This window comes from Callorhinus ursinus, unplaced genomic scaffold (genome assembly GCF_003265705.2).
Source record: "Callorhinus ursinus isolate GAN/ISIS: 27379988/994484 unplaced genomic scaffold, GSC_fseal_2.0 scaffold14, whole genome shotgun sequence".
Classification (NCBI taxonomy): domain Eukaryota; kingdom Metazoa; phylum Chordata; class Mammalia; order Carnivora; family Otariidae; genus Callorhinus; species Callorhinus ursinus.
The window spans coordinates 29988281-30015458 of NW_027397076.1; the positions used below are offsets into that span (position 1 = coordinate 29988281).

General features: G+C 41.4%; 1 long non-coding RNA gene across 1 annotated transcript in view; it reads right to left on the minus strand.

The window, feature by feature from the left end:
- Positions 1-13930: 13930 nt before the first annotated feature.
- The window catches only part of LOC141374102 (uncharacterized), a 67488-nt gene continuing 54240 nt past the window's right edge, over positions 13931-27178 (minus strand). Inside the window, exon 3 of the long non-coding RNA XR_012380689.1 lies at positions 13931-14008. This is a non-coding gene — a long non-coding RNA (uncharacterized lncRNA). The remainder of the gene's footprint in view (positions 14009-27178) is intronic.

A 27178-nucleotide genomic window follows, 5' to 3' on the forward strand; every position in this document is an offset into this window, starting at 1 on the left:
AAAAAAAAAAAAAAAGAGGCCCATGGGGGCACCTGTGTGGCTCAGTTGGTTAAGCATCTGACTCCTGATTTTGGCTCAGGTCATGATCTCCGGGTTGTGAGATCAAGCCCTGGTAGGGCTCCTCACTGGGTGTGGAGGCTGCTTAAGGTTCTCTCTCTCCATTTCCCTCTGCTTCTCCCTCCCCCCCACCCGCCGCCAGAAAGGAGGTCCATAAAAGATTAAGTCATAGGGATAAAAGGCACAGCATGAAGAATACAGTCAATGATATTATAATAGGGATGTAATGGGATAGATGGTAGCTACACTTGTGGTGGACATAGCATAACATATAAACTTGTCAAATCACTAAGTTGTAGGGCGCCTGGGTGGCTCAGTTGGTTAAGCGACTGCCTTCGGCTCAGGTCATGATCCTGGAGTCCTGGGATCGAGTCCCGCATCGGGCTCCCTGCTCGGCGGGGAGTCTGCTTCTGCCTCTGACCCTATCCCCTCTCATGTGCTCTCTCTCATTCTCTCTCTCAAATAAATAAATAAATAAATCTTTAAAAAAATCACTAAGTTGTACACCTTATGCTAATGTAACATTTTGTCAACTACACTCAATTTTTTAAAAGGGTCCATAAAAGCAATTTTCTTAATAAGAAAAAAGCACTTCTTTCTTGAATGTACCTTAGGGAAGGGAAAATTTTTCCTCTACCTTTTTTTTTAAGATTTATTTATTTATTTGAGAGAGAGAGAGAGAGAGAGAGATAGCAGGAGCAAGCCAGGGGGAGGGGCAGAGGAAGAAGGAGAGGGAGAATCGAGTAGATGCCACGCTAAGCCAGAGCCCAATGCTGGGCTTGATGTGGAACTCGATCCCATGATCCCAAGATCACAACCCTAGCCAAAACCAAGAGTTGGATGCCTAACCAACTACGTCACCCAGGCACCCCTGTGTAACTTCCTTTTTCTTTTTTTTCTTTACATAAAAATCAATTTGTTTCCTTAGGATACATCTCTAGAAGTGGAGTACTAGGTCAGAGGGAAACTTTTTTTAAAATTTAAATTCAATTAATTAACATAATATATTATTGGTTTCAGAGGTAGAGGTCATTGATTCAGCAGTCTTATATAACACCCACTGCTTGTATAATACCCATCTATCTTATATAATACCCAGTGCTCATTATATCATGTGCCTCCCAGTTACCCCATCCCCCACCCTCTCCCCTCCAGCAACCCTCAGTTTGTTTCCTATGATTAAGAGTCTCTTATGGTTTGTCTTCCTCTCTGATTTCATCTTATTTTATTTATTCCTCTCTTCTTCTATGATCCTATGTTTTGTTTCTTATATTCCAAATATGAGTGAGATCATATAATTGTCTTTCTCTGATTGACTTATTACACTTAGCATAATACCCTCTAGTTCCATCCATGTCATTGCAAATGACAAGATTTCACTTTTTTTGATGGTTGAGTAGTATTCCATTGTGTGTGTGTGTGTGTGTGTGTGTGTGTGTGTGTGTGTGTGTGTGTGTATCTCACATCTTCTTTATCCATTCTTCTGTCAATGGACATCTGGGCTCTTTCCTCTACCCTTTTAAGGTTTCTGGCGGGGCCTGACATAACATGGATTTAACAAGAGGGGTACCTGGGTGGCTTGATTGGTTAAGTGTCTGCCTTATGCTCAGTTCATGATCTCAGGGTCCTGGGATCCAGCCCTGCTCAGTGGGGAGCCTGCTTCTCCCTCTCCCTCTGCCCCTCCCCACACCCATGCTTGCATTCTCTCTCTCTCTCAAATAAAATCTTTAAAAAGAGAGAGAGAGATTTAACAGTACAAAAGCATACACATTTTATTTACATGTACCTGAAAGTCCTCATGGAAAAAATGTATACCCAAAGAAGTGAGGAGGCCTAAGTGCTTACATACTAGATTGAACAAAGAGTAGCAAATGTGGAAAAGTAACTAAAACATATGGAGACTAAAGGAAGCTAAGTTATTTTAACAGACTAGACACCCTTCTCTGGTGATTAAGAATGTTTCTTCCTCCTGGCACAAGGAGGGCACCTTTTTTGTGGGAATTAAATCTCAAGCTTTCAAGGGAAAAAAAAGGTCAGAGTGCCCTTCTTGTACCTGCTATTTTCAAGTGCCTTTAACTCAAAATAATTGATATGCCAAAGCAGCATATTTTGGGGTGTCATGTCCTGAACTTTTTCAGTACCCCCCTTGTTCTGCTGGAACTGTGGTCCCTTTCAAATTTCATTCATACAATTCCAGCATACTGTGATTCCAGAGAAATACACAGGCTTGGGAGTCGGAGATCTGAGTTTGTATTTCAATTCCATCACTTACAAGTTAAGTAGTTGGCTTTTCTAAGCTTCCTTTTCTTCACTGATAAAGGGGGAGGGCGTAAAAACATACCTACTGCATGGAAGAATTCTAGGAAGCCTGAGACTGCCATCATCAGAAAGGCCTGACTGCAATGTTGGCTCTTGCCTGGTGTCTGGGAACTTGTCTGGTATTTGGGAGGGTTCCCACTGTTCCCTAAATGAGAATCATAGTTCATTGAGCCTAAACTGTTCATAAAATGTGGTTTATGCTGAATGTTTGCTTTTCTTTTGGGAGTCTGAAATTCCAGTACATGCCAGGCAGAGAGTGCCTACATGACCAGCCCCCAATAAAGACCCTGAGACCCAGTCTCTAATGAGCTTCCTTCACGCTTCACATGTGTCCTCACAATTCAGTGCTGGGGGAATTAAGCACATCCTGTGTGACTTAGGACTTTTGGAAGCTTGCACCTGGTTTTCTCCAAGTTTACCCCATGTGTCTTTTCTCTTTACTGATTTTGCCTTGTATCCTTTTACTGTAATAAATCTAAGACTTGAGTAAGATTGTATGCTGAGTCCTATTTTCCTCCTAGTCACTGAAACAGGGTGTGTGTTGGGGGCTGGGGATGTGGATTTGAAGACTTCTGTCTTTGTTCAGGCTGCTATAAGAAAATACCACAGAGTGGGTGGCTTATAAACAACAGGAATTTATTTCACACAGTGCAGGAGGCTTGGCTATCCAAGATCAGTTTTGCTCGGGTAGAGGTGCTCTTCTGGGTTCATAGCTGGTCCCTTCTCTCTGTGCGCTCACATGGGGGAATGGGTTAGGGATCTCTTTGGGTCTCTTTTATAAGGCACTATCCATAGGCCCTAACTAACCAATGGGCTACTTACAACCAGGCACAGTTACCGAAAAAGGGAAAAGTCCATACCTACCTCAAAATATCCATAAGCTCTTTTATAAGGCCCTAATCTCATTCCTGAAGGTTCCTTCATGACTTAAGCACCTCTCAAAGGCCCCACTTGCTAATACTATGACCTTCAGGGGTTAGGACTTCATTTTAGAAAACTCCTCTCTTCTCTGCTCTCCCCTTCTCTTTCTGTTATCAGCAAGGTCCAGGACCCACCTCAGGGGAGGGTCAGGAAGCCAAACCAATCAAGTCAGAATTCTCTGTGGCCCATGCAGGAAAAGGAAGTGACAGGGATCCTCCAGACATTATTTTGTTCTGACACACATCCTAATTTGTGTTGTCCATTTCAAAGTTGTCGACTTGAGAGTCTCTCTCCTTTTTTACCAATTCCCCAAATGCTTTGGGATTTTCACCTTTGGAAATGGCTTACAAACCACTGAAATGGAAGTCTGCATCCCTTTGTGGTCACATTGCCCAGAATACAGCTCCCTCCTGGCACCCCCAGGAGGTCAGGATTTACCTCTTTAATTGTCACAGGCCTCCATTGCTCTGAGCTGGGAGAGAACTGAGTGGTTTAGGGCCAGCCTGTAGGCCTACTGATGACAATCAACCATGCCCAAGGGCCCCTGGCTGTAGACATAGGTTGGTACAGGGGAAGGGTGAAGGAGGAAGGAAGAAAAGAAAAAATACAGCGAGAAGAGCAAAACAATGGAGGTCAGAAGGTGAAGGCAAAATAGAAGAGAGGAAGGAATAAAAAAAGTAAACCCTTCTTGAAAGCAGAGGAACAGTTTATGACTCAGATTCTCCAACCTCTGAATGCAGTTAAGTCTGTTACTTTGGTTTATAGCAGGTACCAGCCACCTGGTGAAAGGGGCTGGGGGTGGGTGGAGGGGGGAGGTGGGAGGGTGTGATGAGGGACTGCCCAGAGACACTGGTTTGGAGTTTTATTATCCACTAAGAAGTTGTTCTGTTGATGATTAAACTTTGCTCTCAGAAAGTGGGGCTGTGAAGCAAGCTACTCAGTCTATCAATAGAGAAATCAACGTGTCCTTTCTTTTCAAAAGTTCTGAAGCCATTATCTATGGTGTGACAGTTGACTACAATAGAATTAATTGTCATATCACAAATGGTGGGTTAAGGAATGAATGAGTGAACCAAGTGGGTGGACAGGCCTATTATGACTGAGAATACAGTTTGGTTAATAGAAGGAAAGGCTGAAGAACCAAAAAAAAAAAAGGAAAAGAGTACTTAAAAAAATAGGGAGAAAAATTGATGTTAAGAACTTAAAAATATAGGTTGTAAACAATGTGCATAATGATATAAAAAGGGGGGAAAAACATGCTTTTTTTTTTTCTCACCCCCCACTTCTAAATTTCACTGATGGAGGGGCAACTGGATGGCACAGTCAGTTTCAGCTCTTGGTTTTGACTCAGGTTGTGATCTCAGAGTTGTACAATTGAGCCCCGAATTGGGCTCCAAGATCGGGGGCAGTCTGCTTGAGCTTTTTCTCCCTCACTCTCCCTCTGCCTCATCCCTCCCTCCCTCCGTCCCTCCTTCCCTCCCTCTCACTCTCTCTCTCTCTCAAAAAAAAAAAAATCTTTAAAAAAATAAAATAAATTACACTGATGGAATAGACAAAAATCCTGCCTACACGTGGCTGCAGTGTGTATGTGTGTGTGTGTATAAAAACAATTTAAGTTACTGAGTTAAATACCTAGTGCTGTTTCATGCTGTACTTTTGCCTCCAGAGCGTAAAATAAGTTAGGTGACTAATGATGGACCCGGGTGTTACTACTGAATAATTCTTACCTGTAGCACTAATACAAGTTTTGAAAACAAAAACATATTGTGCACCTGTATAAAATCTTGTTGGAGTATTTTTTTCATATTTTCTTTCCAATACTAACACCCAGAAATAAGCTGCCTAAGGAATTAATCTGAATGTTTTGGCATCTTGTACATTGACTTTTTTTTAGAGATAGTCTTTGCTATTGAAGTCCCTGATAAAAATCAAGAGATTTCTTAGTATTTATTAATAGATGTGTCCTATTATTATTATACTCAACACTTTAATATAAGAAATTTGTTTTTATAGAATAGTTTGAAACCAGGATTACTTGGCAAAAATAGATTTTACAAAAAAGTGGAAGTGGTAATCTACTCTATTGATAATTGAAAAAAAATTTGTTCTTGGGTGGATATAACATATGCTAGTGTTTTTTAATTTTTTATTTATTTTTTAAAGATTTTATTTAATTATTTGACAGAGAGAGAGAGTACAAGCAGGGGGAGCAGGAGAAGCAGGCTTCCCGCTGAGCAGGGAGCCCGACATACAGCTCCATCCCAGGACCCTGAGATCACAACCTGAGCTGAAGGCAGATGCCTAACTGACTGAGCCACCCAGGCGCCCCTATGCTAGTGTTCTTTTAATTAATCAGTTGGATATCTTAAGAGAAATACAAAAGATTGCAAAAAGTCCATGCATACATTGAAATGTTTGTCATTGGCTTTCATTTCATAAAATGAAAATTTCTAATAAACCGTGAAAAATAAAATTTTAATACACTTATCATCTTGGTACCCTTATATAGATGGTTCCCTACTTATGATGGTTCAACTTAGTGATTTTTCAACTTTACGGAGGTGCAAAAGCGATATGCATTCAGTAGAAACCATACTTTGAATTTTGATCTTTTCCCAAGCTAGCAATACTCTTGATTCTATCTCATGCCGCTGGGCAGAGGCAGCGAACCAGAGCCCCCGGTCAGCACGTGGTCACCAGGGTCAACAACTCACAACCATTTTGTCCATATACAACCATTCTATTTTTCACTTTCAGTACAGTATTCAATAAATTACATGAGATACTCCACACTTTATTATTAAAATGGCTTTGTGTGAGATGATATTTTTAAAGATTTTATTTATTTATTGGCCAGAGAGAGAGAGAGAGAGCACAAGCAGGGGGAGAAGCAGGCAGAGGGAGAAGCAGGCTCCCCACTGAGCAAGGAGCCCAAGGTGAGACTCTATCCCAGGACCCTGGGATCATGACCTGAGCCAAAGGCAGACGCTTAAGCAACTGAGCCACCCAGATGATTTTGCCCAACTGTAGGCTAATTAAGTGTTCTGAGCACATTTAAGGTAGGCTAGGCTAACCTATGATGTTCAATAGGGTAAGTGTATTAAATGCATTTTTGACTTACAATATTTTCAACTTATGATGGGTTTATTGGGACATCGAGGAAGATCTGTACTTAGTTTTGTTATGTTTATCGAAAGTAGTTCACAATTCTGACTGCATATTAGAATTATCTGGGGAGTTTTTGTTTGTTTGTTTGCTTGCTTTTTAAATCCTAATGCCCAGGCAGCAGCCCAGACCTATAAATCAAAATCTCCCAAGGATGGAGCATGGTGGTTTTTAAAGTATCCCTGGTGATTCCAATGTTCCAGCAAATTTGTGATCCACTCACTTAAGTAGTCCCTGATCAACCTCATTTTCATCAACACCCCTGTTAAAATCATTCCCTCTTCAGCACTAAAAGGAGAGCACATGGCAAATTGTATCATTGTCAGTGAGGTCCTTGTTTCTCTGTTCTTTAATCTTCGGTACCTGACAGGTGCTCAACAAAGCAAGGAAGAACACGCAAATTCCCAACCAGAGCAATGAAATGAGGCTGCCACCATTTTAAAGACAGCAGATTCCTCCAGAGCATAGAGAGGGATGATGTGACTCATTTAGTTACACTGCACAGCTCTGAGTCACCTGGCACTTGGCCAGTCAAAAGTTTCAGAACCTGATGTTTCAGATTTTTATCCAATAGATATTTTTATCCTGGGAGCCTGACTAAGGATGCAGCTGACTGAATCAGCCCAGGGCTTCTCTTCGGGAAGCAGTGGGAAGCCACTGCTGCTCCCCACTTATGTAACCATATGTCGAACAAGGCTGACCCATGGAATGTGATCCAAACATTATTTTTGTCTCCCTCCATCACTTTAAACTAAATTCAGTGGAGATCAATTTCTCTTGTCCATGAATAAAGTCTTTCTTGCATCACTCTGGGTATTAGTCACTTTTAGTTGTAAACCAGGCTCATTTTAGAACTTTAATACATTCAGTTGCACATACTAATCAAAAATCCAAACTTGAAGTCGGGGTTAAACCATCACCCCTTCTCCAGCCCTGGTCTGCTTCACAAGATTGCGGTAGGGCATAGTTTGTGGTCCTTCTGTTCTCGCCTGTCTCCCAGTTCACCTGTGCTACCTGTGATTTCTCTCCGGCTGGGTCAGAGTAGGGCCTTCACTTGGATGAACCTGGCAATGATTAAAGATAGAACCCCTGGATGGGGTTGGCAGATGGTCACAGTTGATTCTTTTCTCCTGTGGGAATTTTTTGGGTCCTTCAGAGGTTTCTTGTTGCTCTTGCAGCTCCTTTGACCTGGGATGATTGATCTCCATTCTTGGTGGCCACCTCCGGCACTTTCTTCACTCTGAGGAACACCTGAAAAGAGAAGGCTTTCTTAGCTGAGGTCTCTGTGCCCCTCCAGACAGCCCTATTGGACCAAGAAGACTCCCACGTTGTTCTTCCTCCTGACCCACAGTGGTCCATTCTGCCCTCACATAGTCCTTACCTGCCCACGATCTGGGGTCAGGCCATCTCTATGCAGCAGCACCCTCCCGGCTCCACCATTGAGGCAGCTGCCTTTAGAGCTCTTTGGTGAGAGTCAGATGGCATTCACAGGTCACGTGGCCTTCCTCAGGCCTGAGTGAGCGACCAGGTCTCTTTGTCTCTCGATCACAGGGAGCACGTCAAAGCTGTCCAAGTAGTTGCATTGGAGCCTCCATCTTCAAGACCCACCCCCACGGTCTAGGAGGTACACTTCACTATCATAGGTCAATCTTTCTAGAAGCAGAGCCTGAAATGAGGATTCTTGTTCAAGTGATTTATTGAAAAAATGTTCTCATTAGAAGAGGTATGGCAAAAACAGGATAAAGCTTGGGGAAGGGGGAAGGTAAGCAAGAATGTAACCCTAGCTGGAGACTAGTTTCGATCTGATCCCAAAGGGAAAACCCTATAGCTCAAAGTACATCACAAAGATAGTCCCACCTTGAGGCAAGGAGTCCAGTTTATATCCTCCTGATAGTTGGGCCAAAGTTTGCTGAAGTGCTCAGGGTGGGAGTGTGCAGGTGGCAGGTGCTGTCTGGCTGAGGGCAATTCCCCAGAGAAGGAGGCAGTTATGGGTGGGGAAGGGGGGTAGGCCAGTTGGTCAAAGGGATTTGGAAGGGCCAAATGTCCACTACACCCATCCTATTCTCTCTGTCTAAAGATACGTTCCTCCGTAATCTTAGCTTGATCTCCTGGAGCAGTTCAAGGATTATGCAATAGATTCTTGGAGACATTTCCTTTTAAATGCACTAATCAGGAGGGGGAGTGTCTGTCTCATTCACTTTGATATCTGAGTCTATCATCTTGCTTCTCAGTTGAAAGAGAGGCAGGAAGAGTTCCATTCTAACATTCCTTTATTCTGAGGAGTGTTCAGCTGTATTATACCAGTGACCATGGAACTCAACGCCTTCATTCTACAGGACAGAGCCTGGAATGGTGAGTGAATTCAAAACCATGTTTAGCGGCTTCCCTGGTAGCTATGATGGATTTGTGCTCCACATATTCTTTCTCTCCACAGACCCCACTTGAGATATGAGAAAAGGGAGCCTTCTCTGTCCTTGAAATCGAATACAGTCAACTAGAACAAACCCATGACTTTCTCACCAAAAAAGGAAGCATGTTAAGTAAACTGGACTAACAAGCCACAGAGAACATCCATGACTAAGCTGGGGCTAGAACAGTTTTTTAGAAATCTTACTGAGGCATTCAGGAGCTGTAGGGAGAGTAACAGAGAGGAGAACCCATGATCTGGCATGGCAGTATATCACCCATATCACCCATATCACCCATATGGCTTCTTCCAGAGAAGCCATAAAATGGCTGGAGTTAATCAGGGGTGAGGAGTAACACAGGGAGCTGACAGAATCAGCTGGTTTCCCATGCTCATTTCTTCCTTTTTCTCCCCTGTTACACAACAGAAGAGTCCCATGGTCTGGCATGGTGATAACCACCCAGGCCTGAGTGATGATGACAGTCTAGTTTGCTGAGTCTCATAGCTAGCCACTTAGATCTATCTTACCCACCTGGTTGGTCCCTATAGGTAACTGGGTTTGTGGCCTCTCAGTTATGATATTTATCCAGAGTCATATAGCAGTGGCAGATTTGGGTAGGGGTCCATTCCAAAATTGAAACTCAGTAGGCACAGACAGGAAAATTATAGAGGGGCCAGGACCTACAAGTACTCCCTGCCTGGTCCAGAAGTGGTGTTTGATGTTGAACCAAATTGTCATAAGTCTTCAGCCAGGCTGGCCAAACATAGTTCTGGTGAATGTAATGAAGAGACAGGTGATGGACAGTAATCCAAACTGGTCTGCAAGACCAGTTCATAGTCTTGTGGCAAGCCACTGGTTGCGATTAGAAAATTTGGGCATGAATTAGCAAGGCTCTGGGGCTCGCAGTGAGGAGTAGGATCCCAATCCCAGCTTGGAGGAATGGAACACTGGTCAGAAAAAGGCAGAATTCATTCTGGAAGAAGAGCTGTAGGATCAGGAAAGATCTAAGGTCAGAATAATAATACCAGGACTTTGCTAGAACTGGGACCTAAAGTCAGGGCAAACCTTGGAAGTGGCTGACCTTTGGCAGAGTCACCTGAACTCTGCAAGTTCTTCCTTGCTGGGGTCTAGAGCTTGGGCTGGGGGCCGGAGGGGTTAGCAAGAGCTTAGTGTGGAGGCAGGAGTGTTTCAGGGTCAGGTAACCAAGCCAGTGATACATTTCCTGCCAGCCTCTTTGCTAGGCATCTCACCCATGATTTCTCATTCACCTGCAAACTCAACCTTCACAGGAGTAGAAAACTGACTTTGTCCTGAATCATCACTATGTCTCGTCTCATATTTCTAATGCCAAAGCTGGAACAAAACGAAGGGAGAATTCTGAGAATTCTTCAGCTTGGCTGCAGGTGGAAAAACGAACCCACAATGCTGTTCAGTACCATGTGAAACAACAATGGCTCTTGGTCGCTGTTACTTTTAGTGGGCACTAAGGTTGATAAAAGAGCCCAGTTGTACAAAAAGGGGGAAAAATAAGTGACAGCCATGGAGACAGCTGGTGAAAGACTTGTCTCTGCACCTACAAAGTTTTACTGAAATACCTTTGAAGATGACCTTCTTGGATAATCATGCCTCACTATGAACTGACTTTAGTTTCCTTAGAAACTACTTAGAAACCTTAGTTTCTAGGGAGTGTTTCTTTTTGTTAAATTGTGGAAAGGATAAGTTCTTTAATCTGGGCAGAAAACAAAACAAAACCCTTAAAAGGTCATCCAGGCTGAACTCATAATAATTACCTATATTTTCTGGGTCCCTGCTACTGGCTAGTTGTCACACTAGCTGCTTTATGTCTCACTTACTTATTACAACAACCCCAGGAGGTAAGCACTATTCTTGTCTCTATTTGCATGTGAGGAAACCAGAAGCTTAGAAAAGTGAAGTGAGTTACCCACATACACAGCACAGGTGAGAAGTAGAGCCTGATTAAAAGCAGATTGGCCTGTCCCCAGAGGCAAAGTATGTAAGTCCTCCCCAGTGGTACAAGCCCTGATGTGGCCTAGTTGCTAGTTGACCCCAGCATCCACCCTCACAAGAATCTCATATTTATTCGAGGTGGCAATAGTAAAGAACTTTAGTCTACCAGTGTAGTTGATACATTGTCTTGCTGGCCCCAAGGAATGACTTCCCTGGGCTCATGCCCTTTGCAAGGAGACTTGTAATAATAATCATGAGGACAGCCAAGCATAATAATAACTAACATTTAGTAGTGCTTACTGTGTTAGGTACTATTCCAAGCCCTCTATGTGGATTTTGACATTTAGTTGGTTATCCAGTTATGTTTATTAATAAATTGGTTATATAGAATTAATATTTTTCCATGTAAACCATATTTTAAATATAAGCGCTCATATATAAAATACACATATTATATATATATACATATAAAATGCTGAAGTACCCAGCTTATCCATTAAAGCAGGGTTTAATCCCTAATAATGTGAAACCAATGTGCTAGTTTGAGTCTGAGATCCTGTGAGTTGACAGTCATTTGATAAAGCAAGAATAAGAGGATAGAGAATACTTCTACTCTGGACAGTTTTTGTTTTTGTTTTTGTTTTTTAAAGATTTTTATTTATTTATTTGACAGAGAGAGACACAGTGAGAGAGGGAACACAAGGAGGGGGAGTGGGAGAGGGAGAAGCAGGCTTCCCGCGGAGCAGGGAGCCCAATGCGGGGCTCCATCCCAGGACCCTGGGACCATGACCTGAGCCGAAAGCAGACGCTTAACGACTGAGCCACCCAGGCGCCCAAACTCTGCACAGTTTTGAAATAAGTATATTAGGGGTCTTGGTGGTCTCTTATCCCTCTCTGTGTCTGTGTTCTCTGATCCCCCTCCCCCCCTGCTGCCCCCACACCTATTGTCTTCATGTGGAGCAGGTCCTGAAGTATGATACACACAACATTTATCAAACTCCTCCCACGTGCCTTATGATTCAAACCTGACTTCAATCAAAATTTGCTTTTCTCACTGTAGAAATTTCAGATTGCTTTTTGGAGGAATATAATCTCTAATTAGGAACTTGTGGAGAGAAGCAGGAAAGACAGCCCACACCGTTGGGAGCGAGGGGGCACATTATCCTGAGATGGGCATGCGCACAATGGAGAGAGGGGGTCACCTCAGGAGTCTGGCTTCTGCCTCTCCCACATCCTCCCTGCTGACTACAGGGCTTCCTTGTCCACTTCTGAGTCCAAGGATCCTCTAAATCTTTCAGACGCAGTTTCTACAGTAGCCTCAGTGGAAACTTTGGAGGTAGGAAATCGTGGTGGTTGCTCTTCATATGTACAAGCCATTTATCTGATGTGTGGTAAAAGCATGAAAAGCTTTTAACATTGGTCAACCCAGCAATTCCACATTTAGAAGTGTTTTTTTTCCCAGCAATTAGTGAAGAAACACACTAAAATGTTTGCCAAAGTGCTTTTTAAAATATGGAAAATAGGCAACAACCTAATTTTCCAAAGAGATTTTTCATTATTTCCCCAAAGTGTTATTTAGAAAATTAATTTCTAGAAATTATCCTTAAAGCCTAGGGGGGAGGTGGGGGACCCCCCATTTCTTAAATAACATGTAACATTTTTGATGGGGTCTGTTGTTTCTTTAATTGTTTTACAGTTACAGTCGCGGGCTTACCAAGGGCAGGTGCGGGAGCAGCCTCCTGAGGTGCAGGCAGCAAGGGATTACATTTTCTGTAAAGGACTTAGAAAAAGAATAGCTTGAATAATCAATTCAAAAGATTGGTCTGCTTTTCGTTATCATGTGCTGGCTATTCTAAGCAATGTCAGTGATAAAATGTTCTTCCCCACAAAAACATTTTGTTGGTTTAAGTTCTAAACAATTGCCATGGTTACTGTGGGATTTAAGTAAGTATATGTAAGCTTCAAAGTGGCATATCTTGCTCTTACCCATTAATAAGCCTTGTTTATTAAATGGGTGTTAATCTGGAGAACTAACAATTATTCAGTGGCTGCCTTTCTCTGTCCTACTCCTACCCCTCCCGTGCCCTCCATCCCCACGCAGATTCAGCCACAAAGAGTCTTGTGAGAATACATTCCGAAGTGTTCAGAATCATCTGAACTCACTTCAGGTGCGTTTTTGTGTCTCCACCCCTTTGGTACTACATATTCCCTCATTTAAACAAGTAGACTCGAAAGAAACAATCATAGCATAGTGACTTCAAAAACAAACTGAAGTTGTCTCACTTTAATTCTGACATTCTCTGTGACCACTCTGAGTTTGTTATTTGTACCTAAATTTTAAAAAGTGATAATGAGTGTAAAATGCAAAGTGTGATATTCTTGTTTAGTAAGTGCAAATTTTACTTCATGCATGAAATACTTTACTGAATTTAAAGTGGTTTTTTTTTAAAAAAAACCTGTAACTTATTCTTCTTTTTAAATTATTGTTTTAAACCTAAAAAAATCAAGAAAAGAAGTAACATTCCTGATTATTACATGACTATTACTAAAAATAATCATCTTTTACAACAGGAGAATGTTAAAAACTCATCTGCTTCAAGTGTCAAATACCCTAGGTGTGCCATCGCGTGGGGGGGAACATACTAAGAAACCAAGTGTTACTAAGATTTCTCTGAGGCTTGTGAAAATTGTTGGTGGGAAAGCAGTTTGGCACTGTGTGTGTTAGTTTTTCCAGAAAATAAGTCCAGGCACATGGATGTGTAATCATAAATTCTTTCCTTTTGTACAATTTGTCCCCCATAGTTCACAATGACATCCATCTACCATCAAGGAAGATAGCAGTACTCCTGAGCAATTCTCCAAACTTTCAGAAGTAAGCAATGCTTCAGAAGCTGAGTGATTTAAAGATAGCAAAAGTACTGAGGGAGACATCTAACCTCTACCATGTTCATGAGCAGATAGAAGTCGAAGCAACCTGTTAAGGTAGTAATCTGACATCCTAGAAGAAGCACAAAGTTTAGAGAAGACCTAGACTTTGGTTGTGGCCCTACCAAAATAATTTGCTATTAATTCATTCAAAATATTTATTGATTCTCCACTGTGGAAGTGCTGGGAATGCAACGATATACAAGACAGAGATAACCTTGTCCCAAAGGAAGGGTACTCTCCACCTGCAAAAAAAAAAAAAAAAAAAAAAAAAATTAAACACACACATGGATGAAACATTTATTTGTTCTTTTAAGTGCCATGAAAGAAACAAACAAATGGCTTCCCATTGCTCCTAGGATAAAGACAGAAATTCTTAATATGGTCCCCACCATCCTCTCCAAGTACATTTACCACTTCTCCCTTGCTGGGTATGTCTCCTCCAGCCACAGCCTCCTTTTATTTTTTTAATTTTATTTATTTATTTTTTTTTTCACAGCCTCCTTTTAGTTCCTCAAAAGCACCAAAGCCTTCCTGTTTCAGGGCCTTGACCTATATTGTCCACCTACACCCCTACTTTGCCTCAATTAATTCCCAATACATCCTTGGATCTCAGAACAAATATGTTGGCAGAAAAACTTCCCTGATGTCCACCTACCTACATATCCACTCCACATCCCCCAACCCCAATATATAAACAATCACCAGTTCATATATTCCCCATAGTACCCTGGGTTTTTTCTTCATAACTCTGTAATCATTGACTTGTCGGTGTAATCACATCTATGTTCTTTCCCACCACAATCTACGGCCACTAGACTGTAAGCTTCATGAGGGGCAAAGTTCTTCTCTGTTTGACTTGCACCATTGAATTCTCAGGTTGTGGCACAAACAATACTTGTGGAATGAATGAGTGGAGGTGGGTGAATATATGACCAAACTAAAACACCTGCCACCAGCGAGAGGTCTTAAGAGAATTCTTCTATGAGGAAAGCCTGGCTGTCCAAAGAACTTCCTCATTTCTATTCTCCTTTGACTGGCCTGGCTGGTCGGGTTATTGTTGTTGTTTTGAGTTTTTGTTTTTATGAGTACCCCCCTTTTTTTTTACTTTCTTCTACTCTTAAATTACGTTTACCTTACTTTTTTTTCTTTTTGTCATTTGGACTTTAGCCCCATCTTAATTTTATAGCCTTGCATTCCAAAGCTTTTGTCTCTATTTCACTTGCCCTTAGTCTTTTTGAAAATTATATTTATTTTATTGTATTTTTATCAACTAATCTTAATTTGGAATATTTGGCTCTCGTCTTAACTAACTCCTTTTTGTCTCACTGCTTTCAGCTTTTTCTATGTCCCATTTCAAATCTAATTTTAAAATAGGTATCCTTTCTCTCATAATCTATTTTTAATTCATTAATTTGCTTATTTTTAATTTACTTGATAGATTAAAGCATTATTTGACCCATCTAACCTATCTTTTTTTTTTTTTGGAACTTTACTCCATTTGTTCTCACTTCCCTCTTTCTTTTTATTCCTCTCCTTCAGCCCACTGCTTCCCTCAATACCCTGTATCCCACTTCCACTTCCCCACTTGTATTTGTAGGGACTAGAAAGTTGAAAGTCAGAGGAATATAAACAGTGGAGAGAGTTTGCTTTATGAACACGGAAGGATAGCTGTCTCTTCCCTACCAGTTTTCCCTGCATCAGCCTCAGACTTGTTAGGGATGGTTCTCCCCAGAACCCCCTTCCAGAAGATTTGGTGAATTCAGTTAATTTTACTAGGGGAACAAACCTCATTTTTGTAGTTGGAATATTTGATTTATTGGAACCGTATTGCTTATTAATCCCTCACCATCTAGTCCTTAGATGAGGAATTTAGGGGGAACTATACCAGCTCCATGCCCAGGAGAAGTTCAACCCTGGAGGGGATTCTTTAGGTAGACGCTCTCCAGGCCTGATCCTGGTGAGGTGCTGACAATAAATACTAGTAGGATGTTCCAAAGTAGAGAATCCACAGGCAGTGCTTTGGTATCACTTTAAACCAGTTTGCATTCATCATTCTACCAAGGATGTTTCCCTTCCCTTCTTGCCAGGTTGAGAGGAGGATTTTCCTGTATTCTGACTAGTCCCAACTTTCTTCCTTGTCCTGAGGACTAGTAGAAGCTAGAGAGTATGGGCTGAGGGCAGTCTCACAACAGAGTTTTAACTAAAAGAGGAAGACTCATTCCTTTGCTTCGGAGTTAGTTTAAATTTTAAATCCTGTACCTGATAATTGAGCCCTGCTTAGAGGAATGGATCTCTAGGAGGTAATAGAAAACCCCTTCACTATCTGCTCCTAGGACATGGGTCTCTCCAGCATTTGAAGAAAAGTCCTTGCACCAGGGATTTAGGCTGAGTTAGTAGGATCTTTTGTCCATCACTCCAGAGGAGAGTTAGCTGGCACTCTGGGAGATCAGGATCCCTGAAGGACAACACCCCATCCTCCCTCCTCAAATCTAACATTGGGTTCCTTTGTAGGCTTCTATTCTCTTTTTCTCAGTGAGATCTGCTCCACTCCACACTCATTGGATAATCTAACTCCCTTCCCACCCAGGTTCAAGAAGAGAAGCACTCTTATGGTGTAGACCCTCAGGTTCTCACCGTCTGGTGATTTTTAAGAACATTCCTTTGAAAATCCTCCTTTGACCAGCTCATCAGCTAGCCCCATTCCAACACCAGTGATCTGGAACTGCAGAATCAATTGAATTTCCTCAACTTTAAAATAGGGATAATAAGATCTACCTCTTAAGGGTTCTTCTAAGGACTGTATAATATATTTATACAAAGCAGCTGATGTATATATATACCAGTGTCTGGCATATATGAGAGGTGGTTAATAAAAGTTAGCTATTTTTATTATTGGATTTATCTTCTTTCCTTTTAGAAATAGATCTGATTCATCAAATCCATAGATCTGTAGTTTCTGGCACAGAAAAATATATTCAACACAATCTAGAAATCTTTCCAGGAGGCCAAGCCCTGTCTCATACTGAATTAGTCCTGCATTTTATTTTTTAAAGAATTGAGTTTTAATCCCAGTTTAAGCAAATAGGAATTACCTTTACTTCCCACTGTTTGAGTCTATGCTGGTATGGTGTATCGATTGGCTGAGACAGTCCAAATGTTATGGTAGGACTTGGGTTATAAACACAAAGGCCCTAGAGCACTTTGCATGAGAGAAGTGAGTTAATCCTTGTATCCTGGGTACATTTATATATGCAAAATTAACCCACCAACATGATTTACTCCATTAGATACCCTCAGTTTCTTCTTCAACCTAAAATCAGATTGATCATTACAAAAATCTACAATTTTAATTTGACAGAATTTTATTTTAACAGGGAAGTAGACATTTAGTGTTTTAGGGTATGGATTAGATGCATTCTTTTAGGGAGCAAATCATAGGGAGGCCCATAACCATTTAACCTTGCTGTAAGTCTAAAACCAGTCTAGGTCAATTCGAGCAGAGTAGGCCTGGGACAAAAGTTCATTTCTAGAAGACTGAGATGGCTTTAGAATTATGGTTATTATTAGTTTTTATTATTTATAGTAAACTTTATTTTCATTGATATTTCATTTGACATAATTTCAAAATAGGTCAGTGCTGTAAGATGAGCCAAAGAACAGAGATCCCAAAGTTCATAAAAGATGTTTTTCACACTCTTCTGAGTAGGGCATGGGGTTTCAGGGCCCCCAATGTTGATACCTAACATTTTACCCCTTTAGACTTTACCTATAGATACAGAAAGTAAAGATAACATCAACATACAAGAATCAAATGGTATGAGAGGATAATAAAAAGCTCTTGGGTTATATACCACCCATCTTTTTAAAGTTGAAATGATAATGACTGATTTCTTCTCCTGGAAAGTTCAATGTCATTTTGTTTTGTTTTGTTTTAAGTAAAATGTCAGAATATGTGAAAATGCTACATTTGTTTCTCTTAATACAGTAAAAATAATGGAAGTTTTTAAATTCTTCATGAGTCTAAGCTGGGACATGACTCTTACTAATGGAGTCTATTCAACCTACTAATTCCAAGTGTGGTGATCATCAGTAAACTGGCAGCCGCGATTAAACCCATTGGAGTAATTTGGCAGAATCTACCAAAAGTTGAACATACACATACTCTATTACCTAGCAGTTCTGCTTGTAAGTAAAAACCCAACAAAAATGCATACAAAATGCACCAAAAAGATGCTCAATAATATTCACAACAATACTATCTATAGTAGCCAAAAGTTGGAAACAGCCCAAATACCTAGCAATAGTACAATGGATTAACAAATTATGGCATATTCACAAAATTTAATGCTACCTGAGAATGAACTCTTTACAACTACCCGGAGCAACATGGGTGAATTTCATAAGTTTACTATTGAGTGAAAGAAGTCCAGCACAGAAAAAAAGCGCATACTGGATGATTACATTTACGTAAATTTCCAAAACAGGCAAAACATAATCTAGTGTGAGAAATATGCATAATGGTTGCCTTTGGGGGAAGAGTAATAACTAGAAGGGGCTTCTAGGGTATTGGTAAAGTACTGTTTTTTGCCTCAGGTGCTGGTTGCATGGGTGTGTTTATTTTGTAAAAACTCATCAAGCTTGGGCACCTGGCTGGCTCAGTCGGAAGAGGCAGTAACTCTTGATCTTAGGTTGTGAGTTTGAGCCCCCTGTTGTGGGCAAAACAAAAAAAACGAAACAAACAAACAACCCCCCTCCAAACTTCCAACTCATCAAGCTGTACACTTGATTCATGTGCGAACTTTCCTGTATATATGCTATGTTGCAATAAAACTTTACTAAGAAAAAGCAAAGGTCAATGAGTTTGGTTGAGGTGAGTGGTTGTCCTATGAGCTCAGGAATGGAGAGAAACAAAATGTATACAGACATACACATTCAAAACAAAATGCAAGATATGTACTAAACATCAATAAAGGTTACCACTGGATAACTGGATCAAGGGTACCTTTGTTTCCCCCTGTTTTCCAGCCCTTTCCAAATCCTCTTTAAGGAGTCTGTATTCGTTTTGCCACCGAGGGAGAAGCAGAATCCTGGAAGACCTTTAAATCATTGGATCAAACTGCTGATAGTGAGCCCTTCCTTGTTGCAAGAAATTAGTCATCCCTTCCTTGTTGCAAGAAGTGTGGATTTCATTCAAGACCTCTGTGTGCCTTCCAGGACTGTTGGGTAAGATAGTTTAGAGTTAACTATATTTGGAAATATAGATATAACTATAAATATAGCTATATTTGGAAATTGGAGAGTTATAAGAAATAAACAGATATGAACCTTGAAGGAAGGAGTGTGGGAAAATCAGGAAAGGCTTCCTGATGACATTTGATCGGGGGTCAGGAAAGAGAAGGAATTTGTGAAGCATAGTGGGAGAAGGAGGATAAAGGCCAGGAGGGTTATTGTAGACCAAGGAGCTAGCGCAGGTAAGGCGTGGAAAACAAGGACATGCTTATGGACCGGAAACGAGTTTGGCATCACTGGGGAAGAATGAAGGAACAGGAAACTGGAAAGGAAGTCCCCCAACACTTGTGGCTTTGTACCCATGCCATATATTGTGTTTGTAGATATAGTTGTAACAGATGCCAAGCATGGTTCATTGCATCAGATCATGGAAATATATAATACAAGTCCTAAATTTTTAAATTGTTTTCTAAAAACATGTTTTATAACATATTTATAGCTTAATAAAATATAGATTTTAAGAAATTGGCTGGTTGACAAGTGTTCCTGCATTAGCATTTATACTGGAAGCCCTGAAGTAATCAGCTGGAATGAAACCAGTCTTTATAGAATATTCGTGAACTTTAAATTATTTAAGTTGATGAAACTCTGAGCATGGCTATAACAGGTGTTATGCCAAGTACAGAGGATTCTCAAAAGCTCTTTCTCTAGAATTATAGAATAACTTGGTACGAACATCAGCATCCTCGCATGAAATGAATTTTCAAGGAGATGATGTTACACTCGGGTATATCAACATTATAGGGATACCTATTATTATTATTATGAATAGCTGCAGACACAATGTCTGTGGCCTGTCATAGAACAGCTTCCCAGTTTGCCAAAGAAATGCCACTTAAAATGCATAAATGCTCTTCATGCTAATGGAACAGACCTCTTCAGCGATTTCCAAAGAGAAAAGAGAAGGGACAGAGAGAATGGTTCTTCCGCCACTTCCCATGGTCCCACAGCAACATAACCAAATAAGTAAAGGCAGTTTGCTCTCTGGGCAACACTAAGCCTGGAGGGAAGATTCAGACCACATCCACTCTTTCTTCTCACTTTTAAATTACACCAGAAAAGCAGAGGCAAGGAGGCGTGCATTCAAATGCACCAGCTTGTGACTGGCTCGGGGGATGAATTCAGCAGTAGAGGCAGTGGCTGTGTCCAGCTGGTGACCACATTCCCCTAACTGCCCACTGGCAGCTGTGAATACGAAGGCAACCTCAAGATGCTGTGGTGCAACAGGCAGTCTCTACTTTCAGATTTCATTCCTGGCAAGGAAGTCACAGAATGAAACACCTTGGGGCACATTCCTGACGGCACAAGTGCCATAAATTGAACGGCACAACACTTTGTTGCTTTCATTGGTTCTGACACTAGCAGAAAGGGCTGAGTAATCAGACAAGAGGAAAAAGAAAATGGAAGGAAATTATTCTTGCACAGCTGCTCTGTGCCGGGCATAGACTAGGAGTCTTCACATGTGTTATGGAGGCAGCATGGGGCTGGTTATGATTTTGTGATTACCACTTGCTGGTTGTGTGAACTTGGATGGGCTCCTTAACCTCTGTGGACCTTGGTTTCCTCATGTCCACCTCCTAAGGCTGGTGGGAAGGAAAAGAGAATCCATGTTCATATGGCACACAGTACATGCTCTGATAAAGTAGGTATTTTTAGTTGTTGTTTTTACTATTATCATTTAATCCTCAAACCAGCATCATGACACACTTTACAGATACGAACACTAAGGCTCAGGGAGGTAAAAGGTTTACCTGGGGAATATGACGTTGCTACTATGATTCCAGCTCAACTCATATCAGTATTCATATTCCTTACCCCTCTAGATCACACTGCCTTTATCAGTCAGCTTTGAATAAATGCATTACAGAAATGAGAAGCAGCAAAAATGGGCTTGTTTGCAAATATCCATGGGCCAAAAGATGGTATGGTGTATTAGGGTTCTCCAGAGAAAAAGAACCAGTATATATACAGAGAGAAAGATTTATATATCTATATCAAGAGAGTGAGAGAGAGAAAGAGATTTTAAGAAATTGGCTGGTTGACAAATCTGAAATCTGCAAGGAAGGCTGCTAGGCTGGCAGGATGGAGACTGGGGCAGAGTTGATGTTGCAGCTACGACTCTGAAGGCAGTCTGGAGGGAAAATTCCTTCTTTCTTGGGCCACCTTGATCTTTTTCTCTCAAGGCCTTCAGCTGATTGGATGAGGCCCACCCACATTATGGAGGATTATCTGCTTTACTGGAAGTTTACTGGTTTTAATATTAATCTCGCCCACCAAAATACCTGCATGTTGACATCTAGACTGATGTTTAACCAAATATTTGAGTACCATGGCCTAGCCATGTTGGCACCTAAAATTAACCATCACAGGTGGGGAGCAGTGATCTGTGGCAAATATGAACCCCAGAGCCAAGATGTTTGAGCCGAAGTATATCCTTAACTGACTTCAGCTATCATACTGCTTAGGTTTTGACTGGGTTTTGTTCATAATTTTTTAAAACCCACATACCTTTTAGGCAGCTTGACTACTCAGATGAACTAAGATTATTAAAACAAAATAAAACCATAGTGAAAAAATGTAGCCTGTGAGTTCTTAGCAGCAAAGATAAGAACAACTTCAGGAAGTGAGGTCCTTTTGCCTGAGTGACTATTTTACCTAATCCCAGCTCGAGGATGAGCCATTATTTTAAAAATAAAGAAAAAGCTTTGTATGTTTCCCTTCTAGTCCCTGTCACTGTGGAACTTACTCATAGCAAGAACAGGGTTATTTAAAACAGTTGTTGGGATATTTTTTGGAAGGTGGAAATTATTTTCTAGACAAAATTGGAAAACATTTTTATTATAATCATTCAAAAATAACCCTTTCCCCAGGTGGCATCTGCAATCGAATAAATTTTATCTTTCACCCATGAAAATGGTCCCTCAGATCCTCAATCAGGATCATGCCTCCCTGCCCAGGCTCCTCTCCTAATTTTAAGGTGTTGGAAAACAGAGAGGTTTGTTTCTCCACCAACCTTCACCCACCAGACCTGGTATTTGGGAGAAAGCTGTGCTGGACTGAGAAAGTGATCTTTAGCCAAGGAATCCAGCTGAGAGAACTGCCTATGACAGAGCCTACTGGTTGGTCTCCTTTCATCCTAGTAACAGGACTCCGATTTTATTTGGGGTGGCAAAGTGCCCAGCCAAAGGACAACACTTGCTAGTCAAAAGATGAGCCCTGCTTTGTCTATTTCCCCTTGCTCCTGGAACACAGATGTAATGGTTGGCATCCTAGTGGTCATAATGAATTAGGAGGTAACCTTGAGGTTAGCAATCAGACACAACAGAACTTCTTCATAAAGTCACAGTACCTGCTGTAGATTCCCTACCTCCCAAGCTCTTTTATGTCAGAGAATAAACCTTTGTGTTTTTAAAACCACAGTAGTTAGATCTCTTTTTTCTTGCAACACAGTTTTGTCCATACTAAATCACTAGCCCAGGAAGTGATCAAACACTAAGCTTCCTTTGTATGCTTCATTGAAGGGTAAGAGACCACAGAATCGATATAATTTTTTTAAAAGATTTTATTTTTAAGTAATCTCTACACCCAACATGGGGCTTGAATTTACAACCCCGAGATCAAGAGTCACATATTCTACTGACTGAGGCAGCCAGGCGCCCGAGAATCCATACAATTTTGAAATCCATTAGGATTTGATATATAGGACAATTTAAAATAGCCCAAAGAAAGAAAGGAAGTTGTTGGTCCTTATTACCTATAACCATAACATAAAGAATCTATTAGACCTGGAAAAGTACTTTAGAAATGCCAGTCTCAATTTCTACCCCACCATTCATTTCACAGATGAGGAAACAGAGGCCCAAAATTTAATCCAGCAGAGATTCTTAATAACGGGCCAGAACCTGAACACAAATCTCCCATTACTCGTCCATTACCCCATGGTTATTTTCCACTCTCGATCTACAAACGGAGGCATAAACTGACATAATCTGGATATTTTACATAATAGTGAAAGAAACTAGAAACCATTGCACACACTAGAGTAGTGTTCATCTGGATACCATTTTGTCTACTTTGTAATGTAGCTTTGCCCAATTTACAGATAGAATAATCTGATCTCACACAACAGTGATCATTCCACATTTGAGTAACACAGAACAGTCCTCACCCAGTGTCTAAAGCCTTTTGATGTCCCACTTTTGGCTTTTAGTGCCAATTCTTGTTAGCTGGAGACAAATTATCTACAGGCCCAGCAAAGAAAGGGGCCCATTTGGCAACTGTTCATCCTTGTCGGATTGGAAGCCATTTGGCGAAGGCATTTTAATGAGGCAGTGGGAGAGCTGCCACATTTAGAAGCAGCTCCTAAATGGGAAGCAGAGACTTTTAAGACCAACTGAAATTCTTGGTGCTTGTGTTGTTTACCATTTAAAAGACAGCCCCGGTGATTCTTCTCCAGCCCTCCTTTCGTACTCTAGGCTTTGTAACAGATTCGGAATGGTTCAGTGATTTCTTGAGGCTCATTCCTTAGCAGTTCTCGTTGTACTTCTGACTGCACGGTTTTCAGACAGAGCATGGGTCCTTTGATCATGCTTTAATGAACTCAAGCTATGTACCATATAAATGGTGATTGTTTTGATTATTTTCTTCAGTGTTTCCACAAGTGCTAAGAGACAACACATTTTAACACATTTTAATGGAGGTCTTTAGAATTCATGAATTTTATTTTATTTTATAATTTCTTTTTATTATGTTATGTTAGTCACCATACAAGTACATCATTAGTTTTTGATGTAGTGTTCCATGATTCATTGTTTTCGTATAGTACCCAGTGCTCCATGCAGAACGTGCCCTCCTTAATACCCACCACCGGGCTAACTCATCCCCCCACCCCCCTCACCTCTAAAACCCTCAGTTTGTTTCTCGGAGTCCATAGTCTCTCATGGTTCATCTCTCCCTCCAATTCCCCCACCTTCATTTTTCCCTTCCTTCTCCTAATGTCCTCCATGCTGTTCCTTATGTTCCACAAAAAGTGAAACCATATGATAATTGACTTTCTCTGCTTGACTTATTTCACTTAGCATAATCTCCTCCAGTGCCATCCACGTTGATGCAAATGTTGGGTATTCATCCTTTCTGATGGCTGAGTAATATTCCATTGTATATATGGGCCACATCTTTATCCATTCGTCTTTTGAAGGGCATCTCAACTCCTTCCACAGTTTGGCTATTGTGGACATTGCTGCTATGAACATTGGGGTGCATATGGCCCTTCTTTTCACTACATCTGTACCTTTGGGGTAAATACCCAGTAGTGCAATTGCTGGGTCATAGGGTAGCTCTATTTTTAACTTTTTGAGGAAGCTCCACACTGTTTTCCAAAGTGGCTGTACCAACTTGCATTCCCACCATCAGTGTAAGAGGGTTCCCCTTTCTCCACAACCTCTCCAACATTTGTTGTTTCTTGTCTTGTCAATTTTTGCAATTCTAACTGGTGTAAGGTGGTATCTCAATATGGTTTTGATTTGAATTTCCCTATGGCTAATGATATTGAACATTTTTTTATGTGTCTGTTAGCCATTTGTATGTCTTCTTTGGAGAATTGTCTGTTCATGTCTTCTGCCCATTTTTTGACTTGATTATTTGTGTTTTGGGTGTTGAGTTTGAGAAGATTTTTTTAAGATTTTTATATATTATTTTATATATATATATATATTTGGAGACACAGTGAGAGAGGGACTACAAGCAGGGGGAGTGGGAGAGGGAGAAGCAAGCTTCCCACTGAGCAGGGAGCCCAATGCAGGACTCGATCCCAGGACCCTGGGATCATGACCTGAGCCGAAGGCAGACGCTTAAGGACTGAGCCACCCAGGTGCCCTGAGTTTGAGAAGTTTTTATAGATCTTGGATAGATGTATAGATCTTGGATACCAGCCCTTTATCTGTAGTGTCATTTGCAAATATCTTCTCCCATTCCATGGGTTGTCTCTTTAATCTGTTGACTGTTTCTTTTGCTGCGCAGAAGCTTTTTACCTTGATGAAGTCCCAGAACTTCATTTTTGCTTTTGTTTCCCTTGCCTTTGGAGATGTGTTTTGAAAGAAGTTGCTGTGGCTGATGTCGAAAACGTTACTGCCTATGTTCTCCTCTAGGATTTTGATGGATTCCTGTCTCACATTGAGGTTTTTCATCCATTTAGAGTTTATCTTGTGTATGAAAAGCCCACAGCGAATATCATTCTCATTGGGGAAAAGCTGAGAGCCTTTCCCTTAAGATCAGGAACACGACAAGGATGCCCACCTTCGCCACTATTGTTCAACATAGTACTGGAAGTCCTAGCAACAGCAATCAGACAACAAAAAGAAATAAAAGGTATTCAAATTGGCAGAGAAGAAGTCAAACTTACTCTCTTCGCAGATGACATGATACTTTATGTGGAAAACCCAAAAGACTCCACCCCCAAATTACTAGAACTCATACAGCAATTCAGTTATGTGGCAGGGCAGAATGCAAAATCAATGCACAGAAATCAGTTGCTTGGGGGCAGAGCAAGATGGCGGAGGAGTAGGAGACCTAGATTTCGTCTCATCTCAGGAATTCAGCTGAATAGGGATCAAACCATTCTGAACACCTACGAACTCAACAGGAGATCAAAGAGGAGAGTAGCAACAACTCTCTGAACAGAGAAGCGACCACTTACTGGAAGGTAGGACGTGCGGAGAAGTGAATCCAAGGCGATATTCGGGAGGATGGACGGTGGGGGAGGGGGCCTCCGCCGGCCGCTTCTGGCAAGTGATAGAACCGAGGAGCACAAAATCGGAACTTTGAGAAGTTGGCTCCGCTGAGGGACGTCGCTCCAGTGGCTAAGCGGGGGGTGGAATCCTCCCGGGACAGTGTGGTCTCAGGACCCTTGGGGTCACAGAAAGACCGGGGGTGCCTGAGTGTGGCAGAGCTCCCAGGTACTGGAGCGGGGAAGCCGGCTGCAAAGACAGAGCTGAGGCGTGGGCTCTCAGCTCGGGGTTGCCATAAACCGTGATCCGCGGCCCAGTCGGGCCACTGCTCCTCCAGCAGGGACCCAACAAGCGGCAGAGCCGGGGAGACTCCCCTTTCTCCCCCGGGAGGAGTGGCACAGGAGCGCACCACAGGGATCTGCTGGGTTTGGAGACTCCACACGGCGTCGGGTGCCAGAGATACAAACGCTCGGTCACAGGCCGGGTGAGCACGGAGTGCGGCCGGAGACCAGGGACAAGGGAGTGACTGCTTTTCTCTGGGGGCGCACTGAGGAGCGGGGCCCCGAGTTCTCAGCTCCTCCGGGTGGAGATTGGGAGGCCACCATTTTCGCCTTGGTCCTCCAAAGCTGTACCAAGAGCTTGCAGGGAACAAAAGCTCCTGAGAGCAAATCCGAGCAGCTTGCTTAGACCAGACTGACAAAGGCGGGGCAATTCAGCCACCGGCAAAGACACTTGGAAACCACGGCAACAGGCCCCTCCCCCAGAAGATCAGCACGAACAGCCAGCAAGCCAAGACCAAGTTTACCGATCAAGGAGAACGGGAGAACTCCAGCGCTAGGGGAATACTGCACATAGAATTCATGGCTTTTTTTTACCATGATTCATTAGTTCATCAAAGTTAATTTTTTTAACTGTTTTTTTTTTAATTTTTCTTTTTCCCTTTTTCAACCAACATCTTATCAATCCCTTTTTAAAAAAAAACATTTTTTATTTTTCATTTTTAGAGTCATATTTTATCCCTTCATAGTAGTTACCTTATTTTTGGCATATATAAGTTGTTCTCTCTTTAAAATTTTGAGATACAGTTAAATATACCCTAAATCACTAGTATATGGCTTTGTTCTACTCTCCTGCCTGACCACATTCTCCCTTTTTTCTTTTTTTTTAAATCTTCTTCTTTCATTTTTCAAACAACTTATCAATTCCTTTTATAAAATTTTTTATAATTTTCATCTTTACAGTCATCTTTCATCCCTTCATTGTATCGACCCTTATTTTGTACATATATGTCTTTCTTCCTTTAAAATTTTAGGAGGCACTTTTTTCTAACAGACCAAAATACGCCCAAAATCTAGTGTGTGGCACTGATCTATGCACTAGCCTGATCATATTTGATCA